The 20,972-nt window shown below is 40.2% G+C and overlaps 1 protein-coding gene across 2 annotated transcripts in view; it reads left to right on the top strand.

Moving 5' to 3' along the window:
• LOC106086413 (GAS2-like protein pickled eggs) overlaps positions 1–20,972 on the top strand; it is a 525,402-nt gene that overhangs the window by 304,504 nt on the left and 199,926 nt on the right. The window lies entirely within an intron of this gene.

Here is a 20,972-nt window from a genome sequence, read left to right as displayed (position 1 = left end):
CATGACATTTCTGTTTTCGTTAAATGAAATTTTAATTTGAAAGTTACTTGAAAACATTAAAAAAAAATAAAAACAAAACATGCTCAACAAATATGCGCCAACGACTTCTCAGTGCTCTCTTGGAGATGGCAGTATGGTATCATTTCATTTTCTTTTTGTTTCAAGGCAACCAGTAGCTCTCCTTGTTTAGCCGTCCAGACGATGATGGATTATGATTTGATGTGTTGCTCGCTTGTCATGCATCATCGTTGTACTGCATGGCATTTCAATGCATCGTCGGTTTGCTGCTCGCACTACTGTTGATGGTCTGTTGTTAATGTCATGTAACAATTTCACTAAATGATGTGTTAAACAAACTACCGGTACAATTAAACATGTTATGAAGACACATTCTTAGGACTTGGCGTTGTTGTTTGTAATTTTTTTCTACTTTTACCACGCGTGACATGCAACGCTTGACTGCCTTAGAGGCACTTGAGGTTCCTTATTGCATAAGAAATCAGTGAGGGAGAATGCAAAAACAGTGATGTAATGGCAAGCAAAAGGCTGCTGAGGACTTGTGAAGGAAAAGGAAGTTTAAAACACTCGCTAAAATAATTTGCCAGGCATAGTGTAATATGTACTTATAATTAGGTAGAGCCCTATGGCATAGATATTTAGGAGGATAAAATTTTTCTTAAACGCAAAAGAAGTTTCAGTGTAGTTATGTTGGGGACCTTCGTTTAGTAAAAGTTGTGCCAGTCATAGTGTAATATGTACTTATAATTAGGTAGAGCCCTATGGCATAGATACTTAGGAGGATAAAATTTTTCTTAAACGCAAAAGAAGTTTCAGTGTAGTTATGTTGGGGACCTTCGTTTAGTAAAAGTTGTGCCAGGCATAGTGTAATATGTACTTATAATTAGACAGTGGCCTATGGCATAGTTACTCAGGAGGATAACATTTTTCTTAAACGCAAAAAAAGTTTCAGTGTAGTTATGTTGGCAACCTTCGTTTAGTAAAAGTTTTGTTCTTATAATCCAAGGATTTTATCTTCTATTTGTCTATCTTGTACCACTGTTCCAGCATATTTTGCCACTCTGCAAATCAATTGTCATTTCATGCAATTCGCAGAATCAGGCAACTTGACATGCTAACGAATAATGTGAACGGTTGGTTGAAGTTATTCACCGATTGGTTGGTTATTTGATTTGTCAAACGAAGCACGACACAACAGCAATTGTTTGATGCCTCATTGTAAATTCTAATAAAGTTTGCAGGAATTTTTGTTTATTTTTAAAGCGTGCGCTCGAGAGAGAGAGAGGCAGAGCAGGACCATTTCCATGGAAACTGCAAAACATGTAGCGGCTCCATTATAGGAACAAGAAGTTCTACGTTAACATCCCATGAGGCGCAGAGAGGTGCCTCCCGCAGCGCCCTCAGCCCCATGAAGTGAAGTGAGGAAAACTGCCTGTCAATTGTATTTGTTTTGAGGAACTCACTCACGCTTGCTGATGCCGTAGCTCTGGGCCCCCACTTTCCCCTTTCCTTAGTGCTCTCTGCACGCCATGCAACAAATGTGCGCTTTACTTACTTTTTAATTAACATTTTACGCTTTGTGCGAAAACAAAGAAAAGCAAAGTAACGCAGTGAGAACGGAAGATAGGAGGCATGCTGCGAGCATAACGCATCTGTAAGTGACTCCAAGATGGTGGCAATGGTTCTTCTTTGTTTTTTTTCCCAATGTACTACATGATATATTGTGGTGTGTACACACACACACACACCATACATGGTAGCGCTGACCGGGGTTGCTGTTCCTAGTGGCGCCATCAAAGTCATAATCGCAAGTCTAGCTGGCTGGAGGTCAATGGCGCAAAACCGAAATTCCATAAACATATGGAACTGAATTTCAACACCATTTCAATAGGAATTGTATTGGGAAGAGTGAGTTCTTAACAAAATGTGAATGGATGAAATTTTGTGGAAAATATTTGAGAACATACATGCTGACTCACTTTGCAAAGTTTAATCGAAATTTCTGTAAGGTTTCAGGGGAAATTGAACCTTCTTTCTACCCTAGATTGCAGGTCAATTAGTCTCTCATACCTTATTTAGAAGACCTTAGAGAGACTTATAGAAACATGTATTAGGGAGCCTCTCGACTCTTCACTGGTATGCGGCTATCAGCATGCCTTCATTGAGGATCGGTCGGTTGGCAAAACACATCATAATGCAGGTGGCTGAACATTTTTGCAAATTTGCCCATGAATATTCTATGAAAGAACGGGGAAAAACTTCTCACATACTCGTATCAATGAGTGCTGTCCGATTCAAGTTTAAGCCTCCTCCTCCTAAGGGCCTCCTTTTCATTGCCGAGTCCGAACGGCTTTCCGATACCTCTTTGTGGAAAAGTTTTCATATGGCTGTCATACCAAATGGTACAGTACCTCACAAATGTCGCCAGCATTAGGAGGGCATTACCGCTGCTGAAAAATTTTCTAATGTTATCGCCAGAATTCGAACCCAGGCGTTCAGCGTCATAGGCGAACATGGCTAATCTCTTTGGTGTGGCCGACTCCACTATGGCGACCTTTTTGCACACAGAAAGGATGTTAAAAACGTAGAAATCACTCTGGTGGACATGAGGGTCGACCCTCTTTTGGTAAATTGAGTTGATACGATGCCTACAGCCGTGGGCATCTTCGCTAAGGTGGCCTCCGTGGGTGTAGTTGGCTACCTCAAGAAGAATTTGGGTGTGGTCGACTTCACTATGGCGACCTTCTTGCACATAGAAAGGGTGTTAATAACGTAGAAATAAGACCCATACATGGCACTCTGGTGGAGATGAGGGTCCACCCTCTTTTGGTAAATTGAGTTGAAACGATGCCTACAGCCGGACTATTATCACGTGGATGCCGATATATCTGGCCAATGGCTTAATAAGGTAGTGCGCAGAGGAGCTCCGCAGAAATGGCTCAAAAGTGAACTGAATGCGCTCTACTCCTTGGCAACTCGATGGGAAGGAGTTGAGTACTTAGGCCGAGGAGGTGCATTGGATGTTAAAGGCGGTTATTCGGCCAATTCTCATCTATGGATGAATTACGTGGCATAAAGCTGAACAACTGTGCCATTCGCAAGATGATCGAGGAGATACAGAGTACCATGCCCCTGACTCAAAAAGAAATGTGCCTGGCCCGAAAAGGAGTGTCCCTTGTCCAAAAAGAAGTGCCCCTGGCTCAAAAAGGAGTGTCCCTGGCTCAAAAAGAAGTAACCCTGCTCAAAAAGAAGTGCGCCTGGCTCAAAAAGGTATGACCCTATGGAGGCGCTGATAACCATTCTCCAACTTAGGCCTTTCCACCTGAATGTTGGGTGTGTGGCAACAAACATTCAACAACTTTGGACATTCTTCTGTTCTGCTGGGAAATGGAGAAGCTACTGCTGCGGCATTCTATATGCGGCGCTACTTACCAGAGGAGTCTTCCCTTGTTGAAGAAATGGACGTCGCTTTCCCGTAAAGGTATTTCGGATGGGTCCAAATTAGATGTGGGCACCGGAACCGCAGTCTGCAATGAATTCCTTGGAATCTGGGAATCCTATTGGCTTCTGGACGGGTGCAGCATATACTAGACGGAGGTGTTTCGTTACGTCTTCCAATAACTGCGCCAAATATGGGGTTAATCGTTTTTAAACCTGATATAGGTTAGGTTAGGTTGAATGGGTCGCCTACCAAAGGTGAGTTCACACGGAGGCCAGTTTGGTCCATTGTGGTATCCTAGAGAGAGAAAGGGAAGAAAAAGGAAAAATAAGATATGGGCATCGGAACCGGAGTCGGCAGTGAATTCCTTGGAATCAGGGAATCCTATAGGTTTCTGGACGGGTGCAGCATATATTAGACGGAGGTGTTTCGTTACGTGTTCCAATAACTGCACCAAATATGGCGTAATTCGTTTTTTAACCTGATATAGGTTAGGTTAGGTTGAATGGGTCGCCTACCAAAGGTGAGTTCACTCGGAGGCCTGTTTGGCCCATTGTGTTATCCTAGAGAGAGAAAGGGTAGACAAAGGAAAAAGTGAGACCTCGTGGAGAGAGATACTAGAGGTACGTTCGCAAGTTCACTCAGATCACAAAAGAAACGGCTCCCCAGAAAGGAGAGCCTACGTCTCTGCAGACCCGGGCAGGAACAATAGTTGAATGGGTCGCCTACCAAAGGTGAGTTCACACGGAGGCCAGTTTGGCCCATTGTGGTATCCTAGAGAGAGAAAGTGAAAAAAAAGGAAAAAGTGAGACCTCGTGGAGAGAGATACCAGAGGTACGTTCGCAAGTTCACTCAGATTACAAAAGAAAAGGCTTCCCAGAAAGGAGATCCAACGTCTCTGCAGACCCGGGCACGAACAATAGTCTCATCCTCATCCTCATCGAGGCAACTCTTATCCCCATGCGCGCCGCCAAGCGGCCTATGGCACAGTATCCGGTTATGACCCATGTCAAAGTACTCATCGACCTCTTATCGAACGCCAGCTACCCTCTCGTACGGACATAGCGCCTTCGCTGTTCGGCAACCATTTACTGTGTCCCACCTCGCCACAGACGCCGCCATGCCCATCCCCTCCACTGTGTTCTTTAGTTCCACAAATGGCACGTAGGCAAGACTAATGACTGGTCCGCCCGGCGCAGACAAACCCCTCCCGGCGCACTTGTCCGCCCTCTCATTTCCTGGAATTCCCTTATGCCAAGGACCCCAAGTCAGCGTCACATCGTGGGCCCGCAGCCTATCCAGGGATTCCAAACAGTCCGTAACGCATCACCATCCTCGATCCCCAAGGCCTTGAGCGCCACCATACTGTCCGCATAAATTCTGAGTTTCGAGGGCGGTAAGCCCCTTGCCAGAATTTCTCTTGCGGATACTGCAATGGCACAGACCTCTGCCTAAAAGACCGTACACACGTCCGCCAATCTCAGAGACATACCGATATTGAGTGCATCAGAGTAGACACCCCAACCAGTCCCTGACTCCAACTTGGAGCCATCTGTGTAGATCGAGGTCTCATTCTCCTCAAGTACACCATCCGCCCTCCATTCGTCCCTCTCAGGAAAATGAATCGCGAATGCCCCCAATCCATTCGGTGCCACCTAGTCGGAGATCCTCCTCAGTCTACCCTCCGTATCCATAACACCCATAATCGAACTGTGGCCGCAACCATCCTCCTTCAGTATGCCGAGCTCTCTCAGCCTAAGCGCGACCCTGGCGGCACAGTTCCAAATATAGGTCCCAATGAGCTGCATATCCAGCATCGCCTTCAGGCCTGCCTGCAGTGCGGATCTCAGCGTCCCTGTGATCCCGACGCAGGCCAGTCTCTGGACCTTTTAGAACTCCTTTGCACGCTTCCTCTTCCCTACGGCAGCCCACCATACCAGTGCTCCATAGGCCAGTACTGATCTCACGATGGCCGTATACATCCAATAAATCATCTGGGGAGTCACCCCCACTTCCTACCGAACATTCTTCTGCAGGAGTAAAAAGCTCACAGTGCCTTACGGCTTCTTTTCTCGGTGTGCCTTAAAAACCGATCTCGAATCCAGTCATATAAACCGATCTTGGCTCTTGACTTCTTGAGCTTATAGAGGGCGCAATTCTTATCCGATTGGAGATATAATTTTGTACGACGTGTTTTGTTATGATATCCAACAACTGTGCCAAGTATGGTCCAAATCGGTACATAACCTGATATAGCTGTCATATAAACCGATCTTGGGTCTTGACTTCTTGAGCCTCTAAAGTGCTCAATTCTTATCCGATTGGAATGAAATTTTGCACGACGTGTTTTGCTATGATATCCAACAACTGTGCCAAGTATGGTTCAAATCGGTCTATAACCTGATATAGCTGTCATATAAACCGATCTTGGGTCTTGACTTCTTTAGCCTCTAGAGGGCGCAATTCTTATTCGATTGGAGTGAAATTTTGTATGACATGTTTTGTTATGATATCCAACAACCGTGCCAAGTATGGTTCAAATCGGTTCATAACCTGATATAGCTGTCATATTAACCGATCTTGGGTCTTGACTTCTTGAGTCTCTTGAGGACGCAATTCTTATCCGATTGGAATGAATTTTTGCACGAAGTATTTTGTTATGATATCCAACAACTGTGCCAAGTATGGTTCAAATTGATGCATAACCTGATATAGCTGTCATTTAAACCGATCTTGGGTCTTGACTTCTTGAGTCTCTTGAGGACGCAATTCTTATCCGATTGGAATAAAATTTTGCACGAAGTGTTTTGTTATGATATCCAACAACTGTTTTCAAGTATGGTTCAAATCGGTTCATAACCTGATATAGCTGTCATATAAACCGATCTTGGGTCTTGACTTCTTGAGTCTCTAGAGTGCGCAATTCTTATCCGATTTGAATGAATTTTTGCACGAAGCATTTTGTTATGATATCCAACAACTGTGCAAAGTATGGTTCAAATCGGTTCATAAACTGATATAGCTGCCATATAAACCGATCTTGGGTCTTGACTTCTTGAGCGTGTAGAGGGCGCAATTCTTATCCGATTTGAATGAATTTTTGCACGAAGTATTTTGTTATGATATCCAACAACTGTGCCAAGTATGGTTCAAATTGATGCATAACCTGATATAGCTGTCATTTAAACCGATCTTGGGTCTTGACTTCTTGAGTCTCTTGAGGACGCAATTCTTATCCGATTGGAATAAAATTTTGCACGAAGTGTTTTGTTATGATATCCAACATCTGTTTTCAAGTATGGTTCAAATCGGTTCATAACCTGATATAGCTGTCATATAAACCGATCTTGGGTCTTGCCTTCTTGAGTCTCTAGAGTGCGCAATTCTTATCCGATTTGAATGAATTTTTGCACGAAGCATTTTGTTATGATATCCAACAACTGTGCCAAGTATGGTTCAAATCGGTTCATAAACTGATATAGCTGCCATATAAACCGATCTTGGGTCTTGACTTCTTGAGTCTCTAGAGGGCGCAATTCTTATCCGCTTTGAATGAATTTTTGTACGAAGTATTTTGTTATGATATCCAACTACTGTGCCAAGTATGGTTCAAATCGGTTCATAGCCTGATATAGCTGCCATATAAACCGATCTGGCATCTTGACTTCTTGAGCCTCTAGATGTCGCAATTATTATCCGATTTGCCTGAAATTTTGTACGACGTGTTTTGTTATGATATCCAACAACTGTGCCAAGTATGGTTCAAATCGGTCCATAACCTGCTATAGCTGCCATATAAACCGATTTGAGATCTTTACTTCTTGAGCCTCTAGAGATCGCAGTTATTATCCGATTTGACTGAAATTTGGCATGACGTATTTTATTATGACTTTCAACAACTGTGCCATTTAAGGTCCAAATCGGTGTATAACCTCATATAGCTGCCATATAAACCGATCTTGGGTCTTGACTTCCTCAGCCTCTAGAGGGCGCAATTCTTATCCGATTTGGTTGAAATTTTGCATGACGTATTTTATTTTTACTTTCAACAACTGTGTCAAATAAGGTTCAAATCGGTTCATAACCTAATATAGCTGCCATATAAACCGATCTGGCATCTTGACTTCTTGAGCCTCTAGAGGTCGCAATTTTTATCCGATTTGCCTGAAATTTTGTACGACGGATTTTCTCTTGACTATCAACATATGTGTTTATTATGGTCTGAATCGGTCTATAGCCTGATACAGCTCCCATAGAAATCGACTTCTTGAGCCCCCATAGGGCGCAATTCTTATTCGAATTGGCTGACATTTGACACAGGTCTCCAACATATAATTCAATTGTGGTCCAAACCGGACCATATCTTGATATCGCTCCAATAGCAGAGCAAATATTTTCTTATATCCTTTTTTGTTTAAGAAGAGATGCCGGGAAAAGAACTCGACAAATGCGATCCATGGTGGAGGGTATATAAGATTCGGCCCGGCCCAACTTAGCACGCTTTTACTTGTTTTGCCTATTTGTTTAGCTTCTAGGAAATTTGATTGCTTTCGCTAGATAATTGGCTCAAGCTGTGATGTGCATAATCAACACCACATAAACCTTCATGTTAAGGAATCCCACAGATCAACTATTGAAAACATCAACAAATATCATGTCATGGCAATAGCCAAGATAATTAATCTTAACATGTTTTCTTAATAACAAAGACAAATAAGAAAATATCCTTGTTTTGTTATATGTACAGCAATTCCATGAAGAAACTCCCTACTATCCTCTGTTATCCTTTGATCAACATGAACAATACTATCAATGGCATCTGGGCAATTTTTCATGATTTCCCACTGTGCTCAAACTATAGGCCTGGCGGCATTGATTGTGATTTTGTGCAAATGAGGCTAAGCAGTCAACAATCACGAATGCCGGTCATCTTTACACATTATCTCCGGGGAACTCTTAACATTCAACACTAGATTCTAGAGAGTTGACCACTCCTGAATTTAACCAAAAAAAAAAAAACATCCCGAAGCTGTTGTATTGTTCGCCAGAAGACCTCACATTGTGTTTGGTATTCGGAACATCATAGATGCCATCAGTAGTGGCAAATGTGAGATCAATAACCCAATGATGGTTGATGGTTTCATTGGCATTTTTTTTTTCACAGTTCGATTCAGGGAAAACCTAAGAAGGCTAGGTAGGTGGATCTTCTACTTATTGAAGTGTGTTCACTAGGCCACTTGTAGGCAGGACGATTTAAGTACTCTGACCATTGTTTTACTGGTGAAGTGGTATTTTTAAACAGAATTGATTATGTTACCCATGGCTATTTGCTATCTCTGGAGAGTTTCATTTTTGGGCAAAACATTTTTGTGTGTCTTTCTTATGAATTCTTAAATTGCCGACAAATTGCGTCTTTGAAGTTGACAAATCTTTTGTTACTATGGGAGAAGTAATAGAATAACAAATTGTGGGAAATTAAATAGCCATTTGCCAAGGTAAATTGAATGAAGTCCTTGGACAATCCTTAACAAAAACAAGTAACAGCGTGCTAAGTTCGGCCGGGCCGAATCTTATATACCCTCCACCATGGATCGCATTTGTCGAGTTCTATGCGCGGTATCTCCTTTCAGGCAAACAAAGATTATTGAAAAAGAACTGTTATGCTATTGGAGCTAAATCAAGCTATAGTCCGATTCAAACCATAAATGAATGCTGAACATTGAAGAAGTCATTGTGTAATATTTCAGTTCATTCGGATAAGAATTGCGCCTTGTAGGGGCTCAAGAAGCAAAATCGGGAGATATGTTTATATGGGAGCTCTTTCAAGCTATTGTTCGATTCAGACCATATTAGACACGTATGTTGAAGGTCATGAGAGAAGACGTTGTAGAAAATTTCTTCCAAATCGGATGAGAATTGCGCCCTCTAGAGGCTCAAGAAGTCAAGACCCAAGATCGGTTTATATGTCAGCTATATTAGGTTATATACCGATTTCCGCCATACTTAGCACAGTTGTTGGAAGTCACAACAAAACACCTCATGCAAAATTTCAGCCAAATCGGATGAGAATTGCGCCCTCTAGAGGCTCAAGAAGTCAAGACCCAAGATCGGTTTATATGGCAGCTATATTAGGTTATGCACCGATTTCCGTCATACTTAACAAAGCTGTTAGTGATACCAACACACCTTGTGCAAAATTTCAGCCAAATCTGATAAGAATTGCGCCCTCTAGGGGCTCAAGAAGTCAAGTCCCAAAATCGGTTTATATGGCAGCTATATCAAAATATGGACCCATTTAAACCATACTCAGCGCAGTTATTGAAAGTGACACCAAAACACCATGTGCAAAATTTCAGTCCAATCGGACGAGAATTGCGCCCTCTAGAGGCTCAGGAAGTCAAGACCCAAGCTCGATTTATATGGCAGCTACATCAACACATTGACCGATTTAAACCATACTTAGCGCAGTTGTTGAAAGTGATACCAAAACACCATGTGCAAAATTTCAGTCAAATCGGACGAGAATTGCGCCCTCTAGAGGCTCGGTCTATATGGAAGCTATATTAAAACATGGACCGATTTGGCTCATTTACAATCCCAACCGACCTGCACCAATAAAAAGTAATTTCAAGCGGCTAGCTTTACTCCTTCGTAAGTTAGCTTGCTTTCGACAGACAGACGGACGGACAGATAGACTATGTATGGTTCAAATCGGTTCATATCCTGGTATAGCTGCCATATAAACCGATTTGGGGTCTTGACTTCTTGAGCCACTAGAGGCCGCATTTCTTATGCGATTGGGCTGAAATTTTGCACGAGGTGTTTTGTTATATCTTTCAATAGATAGACTATATATGGTTCAAATCGGTCCATGTTGTGATATAGCTGCCATATAAACCGATCTGGGATCTTGACTTCTTGAGCCTCTAGAGGGCGCATTTCTCATCCGATTTGGCTGAAATTTTGTATAACAGCTTCTCTCATGACCTTTAGCAATTCTCATCCGATTTGGCTGAAATTGTGTACAACGGCTTCTCTCGTGGTCTTCAACATACGTGTCGAATATGGTATGAATCGGTTTATAGCCTAATACAGCTCCCCTATAAACCGATCTCCCTTTTTTATTTCTTCAGCCCCTAAAGTGCGCAATTCTTACTAGATTTGGCTGAAGATTGAATTTTATTGCTTTGACACATTTCTCTCACCTGGCTTCCTTAGGAAGCCATAAAAAGTGATTCTTAGCTATTCTAGGAATTAGAAATAAATCACAACACCTCAGCCATCAAGGAGCTACAACAAATGATTTAATACCCTAAAACCAAGAATTCAAAAGAATTTTGAAATCCTCTTCATAATAAAATATTCGAAAAATTTTGAAATCAAACATTAAAGTCCAGCATAAGCTGATGATCTCACACATGCTTATATGAGCATACCAAAAAAATCTTTAAAATTTAATGTTGAAATCTTAAAGAAAAAAAAAAAAACCAAAAACCACTTCATTAACAGAGGCAAATCATTAAAAGAGCAACTACCAGGGGCTGCACTCTTGGACAGATGGTTTGGGATTGGTAACCAAATTGCATATGGCCTTACAAGCAATACGGACAGACAGTCGGACGGACGGACAAATAATAATAATAAATTGTTGCCATAATTAATTGAATGGTTTTGTGGCTGAGTCGGTATGTTTGGACACTAGTCATTTTTACCCAACCACCAACAGCCACTTTAATTGTAAATATTTTTTTTTCTTCTGCATAACTCTTCTTCTCCATCGTCGCACAAGTTGTTGCAGTGACAATTAATTAAATTTAAATCTGCTAAAAAGCCCCAATGTTCAAGAAGAAAAAAAAACTGTCTAACCATAGAAGAAGACAACTTGTTACTAAACTTTATTGCTTATAAAGACGTTTACTTATTTTCGCAAAAAAAAAACACTAAACATTTTAAATGCAATACAAAGTAGCTCCTTTGCACGATTTCGTATTTCGCTAAGCTTCGATGTTGAGTTTTAATTGCAGCCGATTGATAATGATCACAAACCTGGTGATCATAATGATCACTATCGTTATCGCTGTCATTGCGAGTATCATAATCTTTAACTTCAAAATGTTCAGATTTGAGTCTTTCGTAGTCGTCTTCGTTGGTGTTGAAAATAATGTCTGTTTTGTTGTTTTGGTGTAAATTGAGCCACAATTCTTGGGTGTTGGGTTTAACAGCAATATTTTAATAAAACTTGAAACATTTGCGACTTACATTTCTGAGTAAAATGGCGCACAGCGTTACGAACTCGTAAGTTTTTCTTACTTAACAAATTGCAAAAAAAAACTTAGCCTTAAGAGAAAAGTCCCTAAGAGAATAGTGGTGTGGAAATATTGGGTTGCCCAAAAAGTAATTGCGGATTTTTCATATAGTATAATTTATATTTGACAAATTTTTTCACAGCTTGTGACTCTGTAATTGCATTCTTTCTTCTGTCAGTTATCAGCTGTTACTTTTAGCTTGCTTTAGAAAAAAAAGTGTAAAAAAGTATATTTGATTAAAGTTCATTCTAAGTGTTATTAAAAATGCATTCACTTTCTTTTAAAAAACCCGCAATTACTTTTTGGGCAACCCAATAGAATGTTTTATTGGTGTACCCCCTTCAGTGAACACACATTTGGCTTACTAACTGAAGGCCTCTAATTTTATTTTTGATTCACATAACCTTAGCTTTTGCCTTCCAAAAATTTCGATTTTTAACTAATTATTAACTTTTATTTTTTTTCAGGTTAGTAAATCTTTTTCAGTTAACTATGGGTAAGAAATGATTTTTAAAACAAGTAAAGGCGTGCTAAGTTCAGCCGGGCCCTCCACCACGGATCGTATTTGTCGAACTCTTTTCCCGGTATCTATTTTGAGGCAAACAAAGGTAAAAGAAAATAATTGCTATGTTATTGGAACAATATCAAGTTATGGTTCATTTCGTACCATAATTGAATTGAATATTGAAGACCATAGTAGAAGTCATTGTGTAAAATTTCTTCCAAATATAGTAAGAATTGCGCCCTTTAGGGGCTCAAGAAGTAGATTTATATGGGAGCTGTATTAGGCTAAAGAACGATTCAGACCATATTCGACGCGCATGTTGAAGGTCATGGAAGAAGCCGTTGTACCAAATTTCAGCTAAATCGGATAATAATTGCGACCTCTAGAGGCTCAAGAAGTCAAGATCCCAGATCGGTTTATATGGCAGCTACATCAGGTTATGAACTGATTTGAACCTTATTTGGCACAATTGTTGAGAGTAAGAATAAAATACGTCATACAAAATTTCAGCCTAATCGGATAGGAATTGTGCCCTCCAGAAGCTCAAGAAGTCAAGTCCCCAAATCTGTTTATATGACAGCTATATCAGGTTATGAACCGATTTGAACCATACTTGGCACAGTTGTTGGATATCACAACAAAATACTTCGTGCAAAAATTCATTTAAATCGGATAAGATCCAAGATCGGTTTATATGGCAGCTATATCAGGTTATGAACCGATTTGCGACATACTTAGCACAGTTATTGGAAGCGATACCAAAAAACCTCATGCAGAATTATAGCCAAATTGGGTGAGAGTTGCGCCCTCTAGCGGCTCAAGAAGTCAAGACCCAAGATCGTTTTATATGGCAGCTATATCACGTTATGAACCGATTCAAACCATACTTAGGACAGTTATAGGAAGTGATACCAAAACACATCATGCAAAATTTCAGCCAAATCGGATAAGAGTTGCGCCTCTAGCGGCTCAAGAAGTCAAGATCCAAGATCGGTTTATATGGCAGCTATACTAGGTTATGAACCGATTTGCGCCATACTAAGCAAAGTTCTTGGAAAATAAAACAAAACACCTCATGCAAAATTTCAGTCAAATTGGATGACAGTTGCACCCTCTAGCGGCTCAAGAAGTCAAGATCCAAGATCGGTTTATGTGACAGCTATATCAGGTTACGTACCGATTTGCGCCATACTAAGCACAGTTCCTGAAAGATAAAACAAAACACCTCATGCAAAATTTCAGCCAAATCGGATAAGAGTTGCGCCCTCTAGCGGCTCAAGAAGTCAAGATCCAAGATCGGTTTATATGGCAGCTATACTAGGTTATGAACCGATTTGCGCCATACTAAGCACAGTTCTTGGAAGATAAAACAAAACACCTCATGCAAAATTTCAGTCAAATCGAATGAGAGTTGCGCCCTCTAGCGACTCTAGAAGTCAAGACCCAAGATCGGTTTATATGGCAGCTATGCCAGGTTATGGACCGATTTGAACCATACTTAGCACAGTTGTTGGAAGTGATACCAAAACATCACTTGCAAAATTTCAGTCAAATCGGATAAGAATTGCGCCCTCTAGAGGCTCAAGAAGTCAAGACCCAAGATCGGTTTATATGGCAGCTATATCAGAACATGGACCGATATGGCCCATTTATAATACCAACCGACCTACGCTAATAAGAAGTATTTGTGCAAAATTTCAAGCGGCTAGCTTTACTTCTTCGGAAGTTAGCGTACTTTCGACAGACAGACGGACCAACGGACGGCCGGACAGACGGACGGGCATGGCTAGATCGTCATAAAATGTCGCGACGGTCAAGAATATATATACTTTATGGGGTCTCAGACGAATATTTCGAGTAGTTACAAACAGAATGACGAAATTAGTATACCCCCTATCCTATGGTGGAGGGTATAAAAATGTGCTTGACCGTCCCTAACTCCTCTTCATCACCACAGTCACCATAAAAGTTCGCTTCCTCTTGTGTCCACCGCGACATCTGAGATCTGATTTTGCATTAGCCGAGGTCACGTTTCCTGAGTCCTAGTATAAGCAACGTCCTGTCCCGCGCAACATTTAGCCCCTGGCCTTTGACAAACTTATAACCCATGGTGCGAGTCTACACCGTTCACCCCACCGAGAAGCCTGCTTAGGGAAAGTTTCACAGATACAATAGCACTACCGGAGCCCATCAGAAATCCATTCTTCGCTGGCTAGCCTGCTGCCTTATTCTTCCTCCAACCTTTTATGCCCGAAACCCAGCAGATCCAGACAGTTTGCAAATAGTTTGCATCTGCAAACTATTTTCGATCTTACATGTCCCCATGCCAGAGCCTTTAGCGATGCCTGACTAGACCTCCAAAAGAACACTAAACTGGTCCAGAAGCCTAAATGTTTCCCTTATCCAAAGCCATCTTCCCAGCCTGATAAAAGTTGTTTACTCAATTAGAATGTGCTTCGTTTTAATGCCGAGTCCGAACTGCGTGCCAAGTGAGGGGATAGGGGTTTACTTTCAGAGCTAGACTCCGTCCAAATTCCGTCACCCTTAAAAAAAGCATTCCGGGGAACCTAGAGGTTTCGTCCAAGCGCTCCAAAGATTTGCACAATGCAAACTGACCAAAGCTATGCATTTTTCTGGGAAATCGAGCGAACTCAATGCGGCACACTACATATTTCATTTCAACTGTTGAATGCTCATCTTAGAAGGGCTAGGGTCATGCCTTCGATTCTTACCATTGACTTGGGTCTACCACTACTGCGGTACCACAATGGACTTCTTATTGTCTAACATACGTGAGTTTCTAACGTATTTCCACTACAACCTAACCTAATCGGAAGTAGATACTGGTGGCAGATCTCCCTTGTTTTTCATTAGTCAAAGACACAAAAACCGAAGACCTCCATTTTGTGCGAATAATGAAATAAGTTTTGTGGAAACTTTCGCTTTCTTCAATGGAGCGGGTCCAGTATCCTTTGTCTCGGGATGTTCTCGGTATAGTGAAAGACTCATCAGTTTTTTTTTCAGTTTTCTCTATTTAAGTTTTTACCAATTTCAGTATTCAGCCACACTGTGCCATTGTAGCATCTTTACAGGTCCACTCACAGACCCAATAACCAATATATTGTTCGCTGGTTTAACAAAAAATCATGTTTTTGTTGTTTGCAACTGCTTTTGTTTCCCCTTGGAGAGACAAAATAGTGTTGCATGACTCTTTTGTGGTAACTGCAACAACAGAAAAATATGCTGCGAAGTAAGGTGTATTGAAGGCTGTTACTGTTTTGGCCTAAGCTGTTGCACTTTGTTTTCTTACTGTTATGGCCTAGGAGGATTGCAGTCGTTTGGTTTGCTCCTCCGCAATTTTTTTCGTTGTCGTTGCTGGTATTGGGGTCTGCGCCTTATGTTAAGGGGTGTTGCTGAATTTCAATGCAGTTTTTATAAGGTTGTTGCAGCCACAATGATTGTTGTTGGCCTAGTGTGGTTTATGGTGTGGGGGGTTAGATGTTGCTGTTGTTGTTAATAAATGTTTCAATAGTTGGACAAGTTATGCTAATTTGTAACTTGACACAATAATTACAAATCTTTGGGTGAACCCCCCACAATATTTATGTTATTCTGTGGTTAGTTAGCTTGGAGGATCTTTCCGTTGGATGGTATTGCTTATCATGCTGCCGATTTAGTAGTTTTATCTTCTCTTCTTCGATGGAAGTTTGCTTGCAACCACATAGTTCGTTGTTTATTCCTTTGTCGTGCAATTGTCATCATAATTAAGCAACAGGTGTGTATGAGAACTTTATGATAATGGCCATGATGATGATGATGTTGCAGCTCATAATTATAATGTCCACTAAGGATTTGGTGTAGTCATGTTTCGGCCATAACTTATCGATAATAACTTTATTATCTTCAGATCAGCCGCATGATGAAGAGATGGTCTTGTACATGCAACTCATCTGTTGTATGCCACCTTGCTTGTGTTTTTCTTTTTTGCTTATGGTTTAGTTTATTATTCATTACATATAATTATGCTTAGGTTTTTATGGCAAGGAAGTCCATACAATTTGCCATGTGATCTTTTAAGTGTCATAAAGTGTAGTGGTGTAATTGGAAATTTATGAGTTTTTTTAATTTTACGAGGGAAACTTTGAATACTTTGGGATTATCCCAATAAAATGTTCATGAACTTTTAAAAGATCATTGAATCTCTTATAAGGCATTTCATGGAAATTTTGTCACAAGAGAATATTCAATAGAAATGTAATGGGCATATCTAAAAAAGTATTAGAAAATCTTCTTCTTATAGGAAAATTTTGAAAAAATTTTGTCGAAAATCTCATCGAAATTTTAATCATTTAATGAGCAATTGTCGAAATTTCATCTTTAACGAAAATTGGATCAAAATGTTGTCTGCAGTAATCTGAATGTTACTCTTAGGGAGTTTTTGTTATCGATATGTTATGTCTTCAAAGAAAATTTCATCGGAATGTTGCCTTTGAACGAAATGTTATCGAAATGTTTGTCCTTAGCAAACAAATTTTGTCCTTAGAAAATTTTTTCGCAGTTTTATCTTCTTAGCATATTTTGTCTTCAGAGAAAATTTTTTATTTACATTTTTGTCTTCAGAGAATATGTTATCGCAACATTGTGCTCAAAGATAATATTAACGAGATTTGTGTTAAAGGGATATGTGAACGAAAAATTCTCTTTAAAATAATTTTATAAAAAATCTATGCACACAGAAAATGTTAACAAAATTTTGTCATTACCATTCTCTTCACAAAAAAATTTCCAAATTTTGTCCTTATAGAAAACGATCGAAATGTTATCGAAATTTCGTCCTTAGCGAACATTTTATCGAAATTTAGTTTACAGAAAAATTAATTAAAATGTTGTCCTTAGAGAAAATTTTATCGAAAATTTCGCTTTAGAGAAGGTTAGATTGAAAAGAGGGTGCGGTGATCGGCTTATTGTGCGCCCTAAAAACTAAAAAATAACCTTCAAAAAGGGAAATTTTAAGTTAGGAATTCCTTGCTACTTACAAAATCCTTAATTGTTGTCCATATCTTTACGCCTACCATACCAAAGCGTTATCGAAATTTTGTCTTCTATAATGTGCTTAGAGAAAGCGCATTGACCACCCAGGCAGGGTATTTTGCTGGACAGGAAATTGAACTTCAAATCCAACATTTTGGAAAGGGCAAGAAAGGCAACTCTTGTCCCATACACTTGCAAGAGGGCCATGGGCAAATATTGGCGGTTTAGACAGCTTATCATGCATTGGGTATATACAGCAGTTGTCAGACCTATAATGCTATATGGTTGTTGTTGTTGTTGTAGCACTGAAGGCGGCAGCCCTTGCCGATGAAGAAGTCCATCGGGTCAATCCGGTACGTACAACCGGCTGCCATGGGATTGATGCTATATGGTGTTGTGATCTGGTGGACGGCGCTTTGAAAGTCCACCTACTGCTCAATACTTAACCGGATCCAAAGGATGGCTTGTTTGTGCATCACAGCCGCACTGAGGACGACACCATCTGATGGACTGAATTTAAAGCTACACCTTATGCCTCTGGACATTAAGGCTACCCAAATTGCAGCGACCACTGCCGTGAGGTTAAGGGAGCTTTCTCATTGGCCATGTGGGGGCTACGATTCACCGATTGGAACTACGATATCCCTGGTAACAGAAGTTACATAAACTTTTATACGGATAGTCCTGCAGGACCGTATTGTAGACCCCAAAGTCCACTCTGTCCTCTAGCTTTGATCCATCCGTGTAACATGGTCGGATATTTAGAATAGTCTCCAGTGCCCTAGTGGGCGTGGTCCTCAATGCTCCGCCTATGCCAAGGCAACATGTTCTCTTAACCCGTTGTATGGTCCTTATGGTATGGTATTATACCGCAATGGTATGAGCTTCTCCCATTCTCCCATCACCTTTAGTCTCAAAGTCGCAGTAGCTGCCTCACACTTAATCTGTATGTCAATGGGTCGGATATTTAGAATAGTCTCCAGTGCCCTAGTGGGCGTGATCCCCATTGTTCCGCCTATGACAAGACAACATGTTCTCTGAACCTGTTGTGTGATCCTTATGTTGCACTTTTTCTCCATAGCAGTCCACCAAACTACTGAGGCGTAAGTCAGTATTGGTCTAATCACGCTCCTGCAGAGCCAGTTGACTCGGATTCAGGCCCCATTCCGAGCCTACGGCCCGTCTACATAGTGCCCAACATCTGTGAGCCTACTCAGTATGCTCCTGAATGCGATACTTCCAAATCAGTTCCTGTCCAAGATCACACCTAAGTAGTTGACCTTGTCAGATATCGAAATCGTCTTTTTTGAGGAACCGTGGTGCTTTAAATTGGGCCACCTTCGTCTTCCTGGTGAACAGGCATATTTCAGTCTTTTCTGGGTTAACATTGAGACCTCTGGGTCTAGCCCAGTCACATGTCATGTGCAAGACCTTGCGGCCCTTCTGCATAGCTCGTTTGGATCCTTACCCCTTAGAAGCATAATAACATCGTCTATTTCAGTCTTCTCTGGGTTAACATTGAGACCTCTGGGTCTAGCCCAGTCACATGTCATGTGCAAGACCCTTGCGGCCCTTCTGCATAGCTCGTTTGGATCCTTACCCCTTAGAAGTATTATAATAACGTCTGCGTAGTAGACGGATTCAAATCCTTCCTCAGTCAGCATCCGTAATAGGTCATTTATGGTGAAGATCCATAGAAGTGGCGATAAAATGCCCTCCTGTAGCGTGTCCTGTGCCACTTTCTCCCTCATATTTATCTCATGGGCCCACAATTTATTCACCTGTTACTTAGTTCAAAGTTTTATAGAAAATATTTCATCTTTACATTTTGTCTTTGAAGAAAACTGTTATCGAAATTCTGCCCTGAAAAAATATTTTATCGAAAATTTGTTTTCACAGAAAATGTTATCGAAATTTTTGTACTAAGGAAGTTTTATAGAAAATATTTTCTTCAAAGACAAAATGTAAAGATTTTGTCTTTGAAGTAAATTGTTATCGAAATTCTGCCCTGAAAAAATATTTTATCGAAAATTTGTTTTCACTGAAAATGTTATCGAAATTTTTGTACTAAGAGGAAATTTTTCAAAAATTTATCTTCGGGAAAAATTTTATAAAAATTCTTTCTTCAGCGAAAATTTTATCGATATGGTGTTTTCACGACAATTTTATCGAAATTTTTAATTCGAAAAAAATGTTATCGAAATTTTTAATTCGAAAAAAATGTTATCGAAATTTATTATTTAGAAAACATTTGATTTTATCGAAATTTTTTATTCGAAAAAATGTTATCGAAATTTTTTATTCGAAAAAATTTTATCGAAATTTTTAATTCGAAAAAATTTTATCGAAATTTAATATTTAGCTAAAATTTGATTAAAGTAAGATTTTATTTGTCTTCTGTTGCGCTTGTTGATCAAGTTGCCTTTAAGAGCCCTGTTCTAATGCAGATATGTGCTTTACAACCTACTCTACATGGGTTGGTATGTAGAGCACCATGATCCATTTGACGAATCCCGCTGATGAAAATTCATGGCTTATCAGAAATCGCGATACGAGTAGCCGGACAAATGCTTTTTAGCAACAGTTTGTCTTATGTTAAAGAGTTCTTTGCTATGCTGTTCTTTGAATAGAAAGCATTGGACAAAATTGTCTATAGCTGGACAATATCCTGCATAGGAATCTTAATATACAGAGAGAGTTTAAATGAAATGTGGAGGCCAATGTAGCGCAGAGGTTAGCATGTCCACTTGGCGAGACCATCAGAATAAATTTTCAGCGGTGGTTTTCCCCCTCCTAATGCTGGCAACATTTGTGAGGTACTATGCCACGTAAAACTTCTCTCCTAAGAGGTGTCGCTCTGCGGCACGCCGTTCGTTCTCGGCTATAACAAGGAGGCACCTTCTCATTGAGCTTAAACTTGAATTGGACTGCACTCATTGATATGTGAGAAGTTTTTCCCTGTTCCTTAGTGGAATGTTAAGGGGAAAATTCTGCTTTTGCATTTAAATGAAATGTGCCTCATTTCCAAAATTTTGTCTCCAGAGAACATTTTTTCTAATTTTGTTTTTTTAAGAAATTTCTATATGGCGATAATATTATCACATTTACATAAATAATAATTGAAACATTTTTCCAATTCTTAGACTTATAAGTTGACGCCACCACAGTTCCCCTTAAAGTCGTAAAACAAAATTTTCTTGGATTGTTAAAAATTACAAATGTCAGACCCATCCTAAGATCACATGTCAAGGTATTTTATTAGACAACTTCCAAAAACAAGCAGCTCATTAATTGCAGCATAAAACATTTAACGGCTACATTTGTTTCGAGACATTTCCCATTTCATCTTACTCAAGAAATTTGTACTCCCCAAACTCCCTCTGGAAATTCTCATGAGATATATAGGCCCATATTTACATAGCTGGTCATTGAACTATAAATTTTGATAATATTCATAAATTAAGCTCCCCTATAACATACCCCACATTATCCCCCTCCCCCCTCCTTCTCTAGGCAACTCATAACTCAAACGAAATATGCCACAGTGGCAATGGGAATAATCTCCACACCAAACCAAACAAGGCAAATTAATGGAGGAACCTAAAAATAGTTCCCCCTACGAATGACATGCTCATGTGCATGTTGTCCTCCACAGAGGAGAATAACAAAAAAA

Source organism: Stomoxys calcitrans, chromosome 4, assembly GCF_963082655.1.
Source record: "Stomoxys calcitrans chromosome 4, idStoCalc2.1, whole genome shotgun sequence".
Lineage (NCBI taxonomy): Eukaryota > Metazoa > Arthropoda > Insecta > Diptera > Muscidae > Stomoxys > Stomoxys calcitrans.
Note: the sequence above shows the minus strand (reverse complement) of the source record. Positions and strands in the feature narration are given on the sequence as shown.